At 39.6% G+C, this 15,778-nt stretch overlaps 1 pseudogene; it reads right to left on the bottom strand.

The window, feature by feature from the left end:
* Positions 1-4,908: 4,908 nt before the first annotated feature.
* Positions 4,909-12,334, bottom strand: LOC149244932 (large ribosomal subunit protein uL16 pseudogene; annotated as a pseudogene).
* Between the last annotated feature and the right edge of the window lie 3,444 nt (positions 12,335-15,778).

The raw sequence follows: 15,778 nt of genomic DNA, 5'->3' as shown, positions 1-15,778 counted from the left end.
TTGCATGGTCTTCAGGCCCCCGGTAAGTCCTTCTATGTGTGTATTAGTGATGCGATAGCGCAAGTAGATCTAGACTGTTGATCTGCGTGCTTGATCAATGGCCCTCGTTTAATCACACTGATCGCTATCACGATTTCCCATAAGGCCACCTCCGATAGACTCCGCTTGCCACCTCCGGTTGCGATATGCCGATTAGATCTAGACTGTTGATCGGCCAGATCCGACAGCTCCTGTGCGATGTTGCTTTAGCATCCGCTTAACTCTGTTTTCACCATTTCTTCATGTTTTTCCCTTGCAATAGTGTTTTCCGCCATTCTTGAAGGTTTATCCTTTGTGATAGTGTTTAAGTATATGAAGACTTAGAGGGTTTTAGGATCCATTTTGGATCACGCCTTCCCACTGAAAAAGCTTTTGGACCACCAAAAGTTGGTTTTTAGGCATCTATCAAGTGAGTATACAACTTCCTCACTTGTCCAATCTCTATCCATCATGAACTGCTTGGTTTTGAACCTTTGAATCTGATTCTCAGGTACTCAACATCCCTCTGTGCATAGTTCTCACCTCCCTGTCTAGAACTATGTCTTCCTGCAACTCATTAAGATATTCAGGCAACATATCATCAATAGAAGGCAACTAACTTTGCTCTTTGGGATCTTCAATCAATGAAGGTTCATACAGTCTCAAGTTCTCTGCATTAGCGACTGAATACATATGCATATAAGCTGGAAAATCAAGGCGAAAAGCATTTTCACCAATTTTCTCAAGTATCTTGAAAGGCCCAGACCTTATTGGTTTCAGCTTCTTACCTTCACCTTGCATTCTGTCTTTGCTGATGTACAGCCAGACTTGATCACCAACTTGGAAGCTATGCTCAATTCGATGCTTGTCATGCCTTGCCTTGTACTTGGACTGGATTCTTTCCAGGTGCTCCTTGATGCAGGAGTATGTGGCTTAGAGGGAAAAAATCTTCAAACATATTCTAAAAATCCAAAAAATCTACAAGCAAGGGAGTGGGGTCCTTTAGCTAGCTATTTTCATGCTTTCTAGTTCAAGATAGGAATAGAGTTAAGAATAAATCATGCTAAATATAATCTCTTATGGATAAGTTGTAACAAAGCTTTACACTTTAAATCATTCTATGTAAAAGCATGCTTTTGTAAAAGATAATGGCCGAGAATGCTTTATCTATTATTTATAAATAAGAAATAACGAGACTCTCAGAGTAGGTCGAGCTCGGAAGCATTATCATTTTGCAAAACCTCTCTCTATTCATCGGAATTAATGATTGTTTGTTAATTGGTATTTTGCTCATGTATCAGTTCTAGTTTTGTTGTTTTCCATATTTATGAATGGTGATTTAAATTGTTGTTTTCCAATTAACACTTAAGTGTAGGCTTGTTGGGTAGTTTTCCTTCACATCGGCAATCGCAGACTCCTTGAATCGTTTTATAGAGTTCACGGCCAAACTCTGTTTTACACAGAGAAATCGAAAAATTCACTTAGCCGGAGTATAGTTCTGACCTGAAATTCTATTAGATTTGGTTCATACCCATATCAGGTCTGAACCAATATCGCATCGCAGGACCGTAAGTGGAGTGGAAAACCACTGAAAGCGCCAAACTCCAATAGCGCGACACTACCGGAGCCGAAACGCAATAGGGAGACTTTAATAAGTTATCGGGTCGGCGATTGTTATTGCATCACAAGGTGGGAGCGGGAAGAGCCAGACCTTTGGAACAGTGGAGTTACCGATTCCGATCTCCGATAACACCACGTGTTATTGCATCGGAGAAGGAGCGTTGAAAGGGGCTGATAATGTATATTGCATATAATGCAATACTTTGAATATTACCGTGCCAATAGTGTAATTCTTTGGAATTTATACAAAGCCTGTTTATAAGTTGTGATTGTGATTAAAAGCGTCGATAGTGTATTTTGTTCCTTTGGAACAAAATCCCCGCCGATAGTGTATTTTGTATTGAAAACGTAGTTTCCCCATTTATTAAAGCGCCGATAGTGTTTTTGTGTAATCCTATGGATTTACAGTTCTGATAGGAACATAAGTGGTTTGTTAATTGTGGAAAATAACCAGAGTTGGAGTGATCAGAGGGAAATTCCTTGAAGCAGTCAGGAAAATAATAGATGATTGATACACCTGAAGAAAGAGAAAGAAGAATTCAGCTAGATATTGAAGAAATTCAAGCCAGATTTTAGAGGTTGTCCATATCGCCTGCACCCAGGTCACCATTAGTGGTATCATAGCAGCCAGCTGACATTGGATTGAATCTTAGAAACAAGAGAAGGAGAGTTACTATGGCTTTCAGATTTGGAAGAGGATGAGGACGTGGTGGAAGAGGACGACCTATTGTAAACGCTGAAGTAATGGAAGCTGTGAACAGATGCAAGCTAGATTGGATGCATTAACAATAGGCGGGAACATAGATGATGGAGATGTTAGTGAACCTAAGGTTGAAGCTGCAGAGGAGGAAGCTGTAGCAGTTACTCCTGAGATGAGGTTCTTTCGGTCAGTGTTGAGATCCACGGCCAGGCCAAAGACCAAGGTATCAATATATGAAGGAGGACTAAATCCAGAAGAATTAATAGACTGGATTAATGGCATGGAGAAATTCTTCGACTATGAAGAAATAGAAGATGAGAAGAAAGTGAAGTTTGTGGTCACTAAGCTAAAAGGCCATGCAACGCTTTGGTGGGATGGTGTGCAGGCAGAAAGGAAGAGACTTGGCAAGCAACCAATCAAGTATTGGAGTAGGATGGTAGCAAAGTTAAGAGGTAAGTTTCTACCAAGTAATTATCAACAAACCTTGTTTATACAAATGCAAAATCTTAGACATAGATCTTTGATAGTGAAAGAATACACAGAGGATTTATACAAGGTAAGCATAAGAGCTGGAGAACCCCAGGATACAGATGAGAAGGGGGCTAGATATATGAATGGCCTCAGGATGGACATTCAAGATGAGATAAGTCTATTGTCTCCTAAAACAGTAGAGGAAGCTTATCAATAGCACTGAAAGCTGAAGAAAAACTCATAAGGAAGCAGTATGCCAAAGGGAGAGGTACTTTCCGAGGAAGGGGAAGTCAAGGTGGTAGAGGAAGATCTATAGCCAATAAATATGGAGCTAGTAGTAGCTCAACCCAGCATGCACCCACAGGATGTGATGCAAGAGCCAGAGGGAGTTTTTCTAGAGGAAGAGGAGGTAGAGGAAGAGGCTGAGAAATAAGATGTTACAGATGTAACAAGCTGGGACACAGAGCTTTTGAGTGTCCAGAGAATGCAGAAAAAAATCAGAGGAATGAAATTGTTGCTCCAGTTGAGGGAGAAGCACTAGTAGTAGCAGTGGCAAAAGAAGAAAATATACCAGAGAGAGGATAATCTTTGGTAGTCAATAAAGTTTTTCTCAAACCAGCAAAGGAGATAGCTGAACCAACACAAAGAAAGACGTTATTGAGGACAGTGTGTAAAGTCCAAGGGAAGTGTTGCCAGATGATCATTGATAGTGGCAACACTAATAATTTGGTCTCTACAGAAGTGGTGGATAAATTGAAGCTGAAGATAATGAAACATCCAACACCTTACAAGGTGTCATGGTTGCAAAAGGGACATCAACCGTTAGTAAATAACCAATGTGAAGTAGAATTTCAGGTGGGCAAGTATAAAGATAAAATTGTTTGTGATGTGATGCCAATGGATGTGTGTCACATATTGCTTGGAAGACCTTGGCAATATGACATAGGAGCCATGCATGATGGGAAAAGAAACACCTACAAGTTTGGAAAGGATGGTGTCAATCATACGTTGTTGCCTCTGCAAGAAGAAGATGTACCGGTAGTATTGCTATAGTATAACCCAATTATTCACATTAAGAAGAAATTACGCGCGGGGAGCGATGGAGGCGTTTCTGGTAATTAGGGTTTCAAATAAGGTTTTCTGCGCCGCTGCAGCCCCAAAAGATCTGACTGGTTATGGATCGGCTAGTCGCATGGCCGATGGATACCATGAATTCAGTGTCCCTCTTCGGTTCTGGGCCGGATCTGCTGAGGAGAAGATTTTTTATGTTTCGAATCAAATTAACCTGCAACCGATGTGCGTTCCCTCTGTCAGGATGCAGGCAGATCACCTCAAGGCGGCACCAGAAATCTTCTGTTCGGAGATTTTCAATCCAAAACAACAGGTTTTTACCTCGTATCTTAATGATGCGCCCTCCTTACTGAACGATATACAATGGTATGGCAAATCTGTATACGATCATGGAGAAAAGAGGAATCCGGCAGTTCCCATGCCTCAGTTCGAAGCGCTGTGGTCTCGATCTACCGTATTAGGGCAGCTTTTGACTGGAAGAGACGTAGATCGAGTAGGGGACGGGAGTAAGGAAAGGGTCCCGCGATGTGAGGAGTTCCTTTTGCTCTTTACAGCGCAGATCTGGGCACATATCAGCCCGACGCTGCGTCTTAACAGAGGAATCGAGGAGCACATCATGCAAAAGAGCTACAGCCCAAATAGGAGCATCGATTCGGTGAATAGCACATCAGATCAGGCAAATACTTGCAGATCCGGGGTGGATCTTCCTGATTTGGCCAAATCATTAGCAGATCTAGAGAATTTCAAGGGAAAACAATCAAAATCTGGGTCAGATCTGGAGGCCTGTCTACAGCCAGAACAGGTAAAAATTTCTTGTTTTCAGATCCTGATCAAACCCCCTCAAGGGAAATCTCGTTTAGTTTGGGTTCATGCAGGAAGCACACCACTGTAGCTGAAACAACAGATTTGGGCTGAAATGGGCTACCCAGTTCAGATCTAACACCTGATCAATGGCAGGCGGACTCTCCAGGATCTCAGATCGATTGATAGCTATGAGATTGGGCCTGGAGCAACCATTACATTAAAATTCAGATTGAGAGGAGGGGCTGTGTCTCAGGGAAAATCAAGCTCCTTGGGGGGGGGACAAGGGGAAAAAATATACACCCCAGCAGCAACCCAAAGATGGGGTGTCCTACAAAAACATTCTTCAGGGCAGCAGAGACAAAAGTCCTTCTTCAGATCAAGGCGGAAACATACCCAGGCCATACATAGTAGATCAGTCAGAGAAAACACCAGCCTTAAATTTAGACTCTTCAAGGCTTGACGATTTCGTTAATTCCTACGAAACGCAAGCCCTAATATGCCATTTTAACAGTTTTTGGCCAAAACCCCTCGATCTTTTCCATTGGATCTTCACCAGCTGGACCATGGAATGCGATATTCACCTATGCTCAAAGGGGTTCTTTATAGTCAAATTTACATCCAAGGAGGTCAGAGATACAGTCATCAGTACAGGGCCATGGTTTTGGGGAACATCGGGGCTTTTTATGACCCCATGGTTTCCTGATTTTGACCCAAACAAAATGGCAGTCACCAAAATGCCGGTCTGGGTCAGACTATACAATCTTCCTCTGCACTTTTGGAACGAACAAGTCTTGGAAGGCATTGGAAACAGTTTAGGGAAATATATCAAAACAGACCTGGAAAGGATTGATGAAAGGATCTATACATTCACACGTATATGTGTGGAAGTAGATTTAAGCAAAGGGCTGCCGGACAACATAAGGCTGATCTACAAACAACAAAACTGGTTGCAAGTACTAGATTATGAAAACACGGCATTCAGATGCAGGTTCTGTAGACAGACAGGACACCTGCAAAGTTCTTGTCCAGAAGACAAGAAAGAAAACAATAAAAAGAGGCAGAAAGGGAAGCAGAAGAAAGGATGGAAATTCTCACCCCCAGACTCAAAGGAAGAAGAATCAGAAGCAGAGGTGGAAGAGGCCCCTGCGAAGAAGACTGAGACACCTCAAGAAATGGAGAATCAGAAGGAAGCCACACCGGAATACAAGACAGAGTCGACAAGAGTAGATCCAAGCATGGGAGGCATCAAACGACAGCACCACTCTGACACTTCAGATTCGGACAGAGAAAATGGCCCACAGAATGCAGAAACCCAGATAGTTATCGCTTCGATCGAGCCCACTCAAGGAGAGTGGCGTAAGGTCGAAAAGAAAAAGGGGAGGAAAACTTGAAGTAAGGTTTTTACTTAATTTCAGTTTCATGCCTCTTCTTTCCTCTTCTCTTCTTATCACTCTTTTTCTCTTTTCTTTGTGCTCGTTAGATTTCTAACGATGCGTTGGGTGCAAAAGCACTCGGGCCCTTGTGGCGGTTTACCGTATTTTTCAGTGCATTCGCAAGTGTAACTTTTCATTATCTTTTTAATAAAAAGTTACTGTTTTTTCCTTTGGAAAAAAGAAGAAGATGTACCAGGAAAGAAGACTGATCCAAAAACTCTGTTACTTGGAGGAAAGGAATACTTGAAGCAGATTGAAGAAAATGAGGTAAATTTTGTTGTAATTAGCAAGCCCAAGGTAATAATGACTTCTACTAAAGTTTCTTATTTACCCATTGAAATTCAAGAAATGTTGGAGAAATATTGTGATATTATTGTTGATGATTTTCCTAATGAATTACCACCCATTAGAAGAATCAACCATCATATCGATTTGATACCTGGAGCAAGTCTACCTAACAAAGCATCTTACAAAATGACTCCTATAGAAAATGAAGAAGTTAGAAAGTAGGTGCAAGAATTGCTTGACAAAGGACTGATCAGAGAAAGCTTGAGTCCTTGCGTAGTACCAACAGTGTTGAGTCGAAAGAAAGATGGAGGCTGGAGAATGTGTACAGATTCAAGAGCCATCAATAAAATCACAATCAGGTACAGATTTCCTTTGCCTAGAATTGAAGATTTAATGGATTGCTTGAGTGGATCAAAGTATTTTTCAAAACTAGATCTTAAAAGTGGGTATCATCAAATAAGAATAAGAGAATGGGATGAGTGGAAAACTGCTTTTAAGACGAATGAGGGGTTGTATGAGTGGAGAGTAATGCCTTTTGGGTTGTCAAATGCACCAAGTACATTTATGAGACTCATGAATGAAGTTCTTAAAGAGTTCATTGGTAAATCTGTAATAGTGTATTTGGACGATATATTAGTTTACAGCATGTCTAAGGAGGAGCATATGAGGCATTTGAACTATGTCTTACAAAGGCTCCAGCGAGAGAAATTATTGTTGAATTTGAAGAAGTGTTCATTCATGAAAGAAGAGCTAGTGTACTTGGGTTTTGTTATTTCTGCTGAAGGGCTGAAGATGGATCCAGAGAAGATCAAGGCAATTATGGAGTGGCCTTCACCCAAGTGTGTTTTTGAGGTAAGAAGTTTTCACGGTCTTGCTAGCTTTTATAGAAAATTCATTAAGAATTTTAGTAAGATTAATGCACCTATTATTGATACCATAAAGAAGGACCAACAACCATTTAAATGGATTGCTGAAGCAGAGAAAAAATTTCATCTATTAAAGAAGAAAATCACTAAAAGCCTATTTTGGTTCTGCCTGATTTTAACAAACCTTTTCGAGTGAAGTGTGATGCCAGTGCAGAAGCAATTGGAGGTGTTTTAATTCAGGAAGACAGACCAATAGGTTATTTTAGTGAAAAACTAAATGATTCCAAAAAGAAGTATTCTTCTTATGATAAGGAGTTCTACGCAGTTGTGCAGTCATTGAAGAAATGGAGGCATTATTTAATGTCAAAAGAATTTATCCTTTATTCAGATAACCATGCATTACAGTTTATAATGCATCAGCCAGAGCTCAGCCAGAAACATGCTAAATGGGCAGAATATCTTCAAGGTTTCCATTTTGTTTTGAAACATATAAATGGCCAATCAAATAAAGTTGCAGATGCCTTAAGTAGGAGGAATGTATTGCTTCAAGAGAGTCAAATCCAAGTGTTGGGTTTTGATTTTCTTAAGGAACTATATGAGACCGATTCAGATTTTAAAGAGGCAATTGAGGCTTGTAAAAATCTTGTTTTGACGGATAGGAGTAGATGGTTGGATTACTTCTTACAAAATGGATTCTTATTTACAAAAAATCAGTTGTGCATACCAAACTGTTCTATGAGGGAGAATTTAATCAAAGAAAAACATAGTGGAGGACTTGCAGGACATTTTGGCATAGAAAAGACTTATGAACAACTAAACAGATTTTATTTCTGGCCGAAAATGAAATATGAAGTGGAGAAGTATGTGAGAACTTGCAAAATCTGTCAATATGCAAAGGGAAGGAGCCAAAACACAGGTTTGTATATCCCATTACCAATTCCAGATAGGCCTTGGGATATGGTAAGTATGGATTTTGTGTTGGGCTTACCAAAGGCTCAAAGAGGTAATGATTCAATTTTTGTTGTAGTGGATAGATTTTCAAAAATGGCACACTTTATTCCATGTTATAAAACTAGTGATGCTTCTCACATTGCTAATTTGTTTTTTAAGGAGATTGTAAGATTGCATGGGTTGCCAAAAGTATTGTCTTAGATAGAGATTCCAAATTTGTTGGACATTTCTGGAGGACACTATGGAAGAAGCTGGGAACTAAATTAAGTTTCAGTTCTGCCTATCATCCACAAACTGATGGATAGACTGAAGTGGTGAACAAGAGTTTAGGCAATCTTTTAAGGAGCCTTACTGCAAAACATCCAAAGCAATGGGATCAAGTGTTAGCACAAGCTGAGTATGAATATAATGAACAGGAGTATAGGACAGAGTCCATTCCATATTTTCTATGGAATGCATCCAAGAGGAATATCTGAATTAAGAAATTTGGGAAAAGAAGAGATGAGAAGTGCAGAAGGTGAAGACTTTGCTTCAGAAATGCATGCAATACATGAACAAGTAAAGCAGCAGCTGCAGGATAGCAACATCAAGTATAAAACCAGAGCAGATATGAGGAGAAGAGAGGTGAACTTTGAAGTTGGGGATTTGGTTTTAGCACATCTCAGAAAGGAAAGGTTTCCAAAGAGGGAGTATAATAAATTCAAGTTCAATAAAATTGGACCATGTAAAGTATTGAGGAAATTCTCTGTAAATGCCTATGAAATTGAGTTACCCCCTAATGTTGGGATATCACAAATTTTTAATGTTGCATACCAATACAAATATGAAGATGAAACTGCAGATGATACAGCACAAGATCAAGAGAACCAAGAGATTAACTGGGTAAAACGGTTACCCACAGCAAAGATTTTGCAGCTAGAAAGAATTCTAGACAAGAAGTTGTTTAAGAAGACAAGGGGACAAGAGTACTTCCATTATTTGATAAAATGGAAGGGACAACCGACCGTTGAAGCTACTTGGGTTACAGAAGACATGCTACAGAAACTGGGCAGTTCTATAGATGAACTCATGGACAGAAGCCCATGAAGAATTTTGTCCTCGGGAGTCTGATGTAGGAGCATGTGGCTTAGAGGGAAAAAATATTCAAACATATTCTAAAAATCCAAAAAAATCTACAGGCAAGGGAGTGGGGTCCTTTAGCCAACAATTTTCATGCTTTCTAGTTCAAGATAGGAATAGAGTTAAGAATAAATCATGCTAAATATAATCTCTTATGGATAAGCTGTAACAAAGCTTTACGCTTTAAATCATTCTATGTAAGAGAATGCTTTTGTAAAAGATAATGGCCGAGAAGGCTTTATCTATTATTTATAAATAAGAAACAACAGGACTCTCAGAGTAGGTCGAGCTCGGAAGCATTATCATTTTGCAAAACCTATCTTTGTTCATCGGAATTAATGATTCTCTGTTAATTGGTATTTTACGCATGTTTCAGTTTTGGTTCTGTTGTTTTCCGTATTTATGAATGGTGATTTAAATTGTTGTTTTTCAATTAACACTTAAGCGTAGGCCTGTTGGGTAGTTTTCCTTCACATCGGCGATCGCAGACTCCTTGAATCGTTTTATAGAGTTCGTGGCCAAACTTTGTTTTAGACAAAGAAATCGAAAAATTCACTTAGCCGGAGTATAGTTCTGGACCTAAAATTCTATTAGATTTGGTTCATACCCATATCGGGTCCGAACCAATACCACATCGTAGGACCATAAGTAGAGTGGAAAACCATTAAAAGCGCCGAACTCCGATAGCGCGACACTACCGAAGCCGAAATGCTATAGATAGACTTTAATAAGTTATTGGGTCCGCAATTGTTATCGCATCGCAAGGTGGGAGCGGGAAGAGCCAGGCCTTTGGAACAGTGGAGTCACCAATTGCGATCTCTGATAACACCACGTGTTATCACATCAGAGAAGGAGCGTTGAAAGGGGTCGATAGTGTATACTTCATATAACGTGTTAGACCCTAAATCTACCTTAGGATGAAGGAAGGAAAAATTCAGGATAACCACAAACCATGCTCAGTCTGGTAGCTAGCCCTACCAGAACAGGAGAGGGCTCTCTCTGGGTCACACTCAGTGAAAAATAAATAATATGGTCTGGGAGGACTCAAAATGTATACTGATTTTAGGCTAGTAAATAAATATGAAAGAGGTAATTTAATGAATGACTGAATTTTCTAGGCTATATGGGACAAAGGACAGCATGAGCTCAGAAATTGAATCAAAGACGCAGAGTATTTCGTGAGGCAAGATAGGCTGGAGGTTTAGCAATCAAATTGAAGTAATATGGAGTGGAAAGACTGTTGAGCGGTTGAAAAGGGCATAACCAATGAATCCTTTTCAAATAGAAGAAGACACACAGAGGATGAATTCTTTTCCCAGGCAGAGCAATAAACTGGATTCTACCTTTCTTACTTAAAAACATTCAACTGGAAATGATTATGAATGAACTGTAAAACATAACAAGATACGCATGAAACAGAAAGAAGGACATATGCTAAACTCATACCACATGAATCTCATGAATCAGAGCTGCATCATTTTATTAATTTCCTGGCCAAACTGTACAGTGAAGTGCTGAGTTTTCTTTCGCACCTTTCCCAGAAACTCCAACCCCTTACAAATGATTTACAATACAATACATAAACTCAGAGGTGGGAAAATAGATCGATGAAAATAGGGAGTTGTTTCAACTAAAATCATGAAAATAGAAAAAGAGTCATTTATCTGTTCTAAAGACAGAACAACGTTACATTATTTCGCTTGAAAATTTCTGCTGACCAATGAAAAGGCGAAAATTGTAGTGCGAATCTCATTGAATCATGACTGAGGACAAAAATAGGCAATCCGTTCCTATCAATCTACTGTGGTAGATATTCTTCGTTCTAAATTTGGATTTCGATCTTTGACTGTTCACCTACCCTTTTTTTGTTTCAATAAAAACTGTCTTTTAATAAAAATGCTTTTGAACTAAGATTTCGCCTTTAATAACGAGAAAAATGTATTGTCAATGAATGATCCCGCTACAATTTTGCTAAACTCAACAATATCTCCTTCAACACCAGCGAACACATATGGATCATGATCTGGCTTGACATATGCCTACCCAGGACGTCGGTTGGACAATCGACTGCTGCAACCAAGCAAGTTGGCATGCACACCATCGGGAATAATTATGTTTTCAGACTTCCACTTCAAGTAGTCAGCTCCAATATACTTGGTGAACCCCCTAAACGATGCATATAACAATGAATTATTTTCTGCTGACCATAATTATCGATTTGACAGGGAATTTGAACTTTGGCATGACGTGGAGCTTCTTGGACATGATTTGAGTGGTTGTCCCTCCATAGTAAAGGAACACTTGGCCTATGGCCCCATGTGCACAAGTCCCCGCAGTTTTCCGAATGCTCCTCTCATACTAGTTTGAAGCCTCTCGGCTCCGGCGCACAAAAGCATCTTGTTAATACGGGGAACATGGAATGGCTATAGATGAACACACAGATGGAACACATCCTTTCTGGTGAACTTGGCCATGTACTTGTTACAAGCAATACGGGCCACTTCCAGCACCTCGCTCGTTACATTATATTTCTCCCAACTCACTAGGCGAATGCAAAAAGAAAACTCATCGGCTACTCTTTTCTTGGCACCAACATCGTATATACGGATTTTGAGATTTGGAACACCCGACCGTATCGAGATTTCGGGTAGGGCTTGTTCTTAATCTGACGATAACATCTTGCTGAAACATCCTTTATAATTTACAACAGCGAGCCGAACGCTCGTAATGGAGATGAATCATTCATGAATAAAAACAATGATATGACACACCTACAGTTAGGGAGTAGAGGAAATTGAGTTAGTTTGAAATTTTGATGAAGCGGTGGTGAAAAACTGGCTTGTCAGCCCTGTGCGCCATGCGCACACCGAGTGCGCTGCACGAGCTGTATGCGCCGCGATCATTGGAAAATACACAATGGCAGGAGGCCCTGTGCACCGCGACCTCCCAATGCGTCGCGCCTTCTCCCAATGCGCCACGCGCACTCCAAACATACATTCTCAGCTTTAAACTCACAGTTTCAGCTTCTTCACAATTCACCTTGGCTTCTTTACCCTGGAACATATTTTGGTTGGAACTGATGAAGTCGAAGAATCATTATCCATAGTCAAGTCCTCTCTGCATGGGAGGGAGATCTGTTGAGATTCACTTGATTCTCTTTTCTTTGCAAATGAGGGGGAAAGGCAGGCACGATCTTTCCATAGCCTTTGAGGTGTTATGACCATCAGCAAGCCACAACCCATCATTTTCAAGCCTGATATGACTGACGCATTTGTTGGTGGTAACCTCCAAAAGCTGTCTTGTGAGAGCATGCCATTCATTTATCAATTGAGCTATAAAGCTGAGAAGAGGGAGACAAATCATGAAAAATCCAATATTCTTATGGTCAAACGTAGCATGATCTGCAGCCAGAAGGACCAAACACAAAGCAAAAATCCTGCTTCGCATGAAACGGAGATGATCTCCAAAAATTGAGTTTCCTTCTCCACGTTTTCGCTTCGGTTCTCTAATGTTATTTGGCGTGCAAATGAAATGTTGGAACACAAAAATGTCTCTTATGACAGGGATTTGATTTTTGACTTGTGCACACCCACTTTCTGAACTTTGGCACTTTTGCATTTAATACAACTCTGTCTTTTGGTTTCCTCACTGATTTTCTAAGCTTGAATGATGGCTTTTCTCGGTTGATTTTTGCAGGGATGGTGGCATCAGATTTCAACAAAAAATGACCAGAGGCTGCATTTGAACATTTTCAACCGAACAACCTTGAAAATATACATGGCAATTATTTCAAAAGATGAAAAGACGACTTTTTCTTCAAAACAGGGTTTTGAAGAAAAGTCATGATCAATCAGTATGACAATGAAATTTTCGAAATGAAAACATATTTTGAACCTCCCTCTGGCCTGCTGGCATTATTGGACATTTTTGAAGACCAAATCGACTAACCCTAGACCTAGTGACTGAAATGACTCTTGCTGACCTAGTCATCAAACAGGATTGTAAATGACTTTAAAATTGATTCGAAAAACAGACCTAAACTAGCAAGATAAGGCATGAGGGGAATGAGTAACAAGGCCCTTCCGTCAGATAATGGCATGCCCCTAGTGGAATGCAACGGAGTGAATCGAGCGAGACACCTAAAAATGAAATGCAAAAAGAGTTTTGATCTCTGATGAAGGGATATAAAGACCGAATCTAACATTGGCTCCAATAGGGATGGTAGCTCCCTTGAGGTACCAAGAACGGAAGATCTTTGGGAGAGCAGACAATGCCTTCATCCATTGGGCTATGGAGTCCAAATCAACACCAGACTATTAATTGATTTACTGACTGAAAATTTGACTCAAACTAACTCGATGCAAACTGAAATGACTAAAAAAACTTGACTCTAACAAACTAACTCAAAATACTAAGACCTAAACTTAAAACTTAAAGCTTGTTGGTAATACATGACCACCTGTGTTTCTTACAAGACAATATACCATCAAACTATATCAAAATGCCAATGTAACTAATCAAGCAGATGCCTTCTTGATTGATTCTCCTGATCAGATTTCTTGGTCAACAATAGATACTTGTAACTGGGCATCCAAAAATATAATTGACCATGATCTCCTTCATCACTGAATACTACAATAATCACCTTTACTGCTGACTGCAACAGATTTGCCAGTGGATCCTGAAAAACATGAAGATTTACCTCCTGCTAGAGAAATAAGGTGTCTTTTTCTTTTGATTTTGATCTTCCTCATAATGTACTTTAGTAAAGTATGTTCCTGGTCCTCAAAAAATTCTGAACAAGTAGATGAGCAGATTTCCTCATCACAGAACATTTCAAAACATGAGACATATGAAAAAGAATCTAAAAGGCATTCCTGAATGTTCTAAAATCCTGTAGTCTGAATATATTTTTGATCATCTTCATATGATATGACAACCAGATTCTCATTACATTCATCAATCATAAGAAAAGAAACTTCATATGATTCTTGATACTCAAATATGACATTGCTATCATCTACCAATGATTCATCCAAGGAAACTTTTTCACTTACTTGAGCGAAGATCTCATCTTGTTTTTCATAGAGGGAATGAACTACCCCCTCATGAAGATCTAGTTCCAAAGGGATGAGAGCATTTAGGTCTGTAACTCTATTTTCTTCATTTGAGGCAGCCTCAACAATGCAGCTCTCTTTTATGAGATCCAGAACAACATGTTTTTCCTCATTACAATCTGTCTCTCGATCTGATTTATCATCATCCTTATCTGAGATTAGAACATCATTTTCCTGCGTATCATCTTTTATTACAACCAGATCTGAAATAAAACTTCTTCTTTCATCATTTTCATCCATATGGGAATCTTCAACCTGCTGATCTTGATAAGTGCCCTCTAAGATTTTTGTGTGCTGTTGAAACGAATTTTCATACAAGGCTTCCATGATCTCATCATCCATGAAATTATCATATTCATAATATTTCTCAAGGCTTTCAATAAAACTATAAGCATGTTTGCAACAGTCCTGAACTAAATTTAATGATGGATAAGAGTCTTTATACCTCTCAAAGAACATGGCATGAAAATCCTTTAAACAGTAAATACAAGCAGGCAGAAAACTTTCATACCAAGATTGGGCTTCACCTTCCAGAGTGGCCAGGAATATCTTCATCAAGCAATCTTCAGGAAAATCAACCTTCAACTTGCGAATATGCATGTGAAATCTAACCAGATGTAAAGCAGCATCCTTCCTACCATCATCTTTAAACGTAGGCAAATTACTTGACCAATCTACCTTCGGAATTTTATTTGGAAAGCCTGGAATGTAATCTTGGCTCATGGGAGCGTATCTTCTTGCAACCCTTTCCATTTTGAAAATCTTAAAGCTACTGATCTTCCTGCAGTGGAGTCACCATGTGAATGATTGATTTCTAGATTTTTTAGTGAATGGAGTCGCCAGGTGAATGATTTCAGCCTTCTTATGTCTGATCGTTGTCCACCATCAACAATCAGCTCTAAACTTGATACATGTACTAGGGCAATTTACAAGTCAAGTGTCATGATTACAAGCTAGACCAGAGATTCACTGAAGCAGTGTTTATCTACTTCCGCTAATGCAAAGCAAAAGCGTTTCGAAGGCTACCTGGCATAACTTCAGGCTTCGTCTGTAGCTTATAAAACAAATGACATCAACAAGCAAACCATTTTCTTCCCCATTACGGTCGCCATTATGTTAGAGCCAAAATCTGCCTTAGGCTGAAGGAAGGAAAAATTCAGTATAACCACAAATCACGCTCAGTCTGGTAGCTAGCCCTACCAGAACAGGAGAGGGCTCTCTCCGAGTCACGCTGAGTAAAAAATAAACAATATGGTCTGAGAGGACTCAAAATGAATACTGATTTTAGGCTAGTAAATAAATATGAAAGAGGTAATTTAA

Source organism: Pinus tabuliformis, chromosome 7 (genome assembly GCF_031772625.1).
Source record: "Pinus tabuliformis cultivar Carrire ecotype Pingquan chromosome 7, CPIR1, whole genome shotgun sequence".
Lineage (NCBI taxonomy): Eukaryota > Viridiplantae > Streptophyta > Pinopsida > Pinales > Pinaceae > Pinus > Pinus tabuliformis.
Note: the sequence above shows the minus strand (reverse complement) of the source record. Positions and strands in the feature narration are given on the sequence as shown.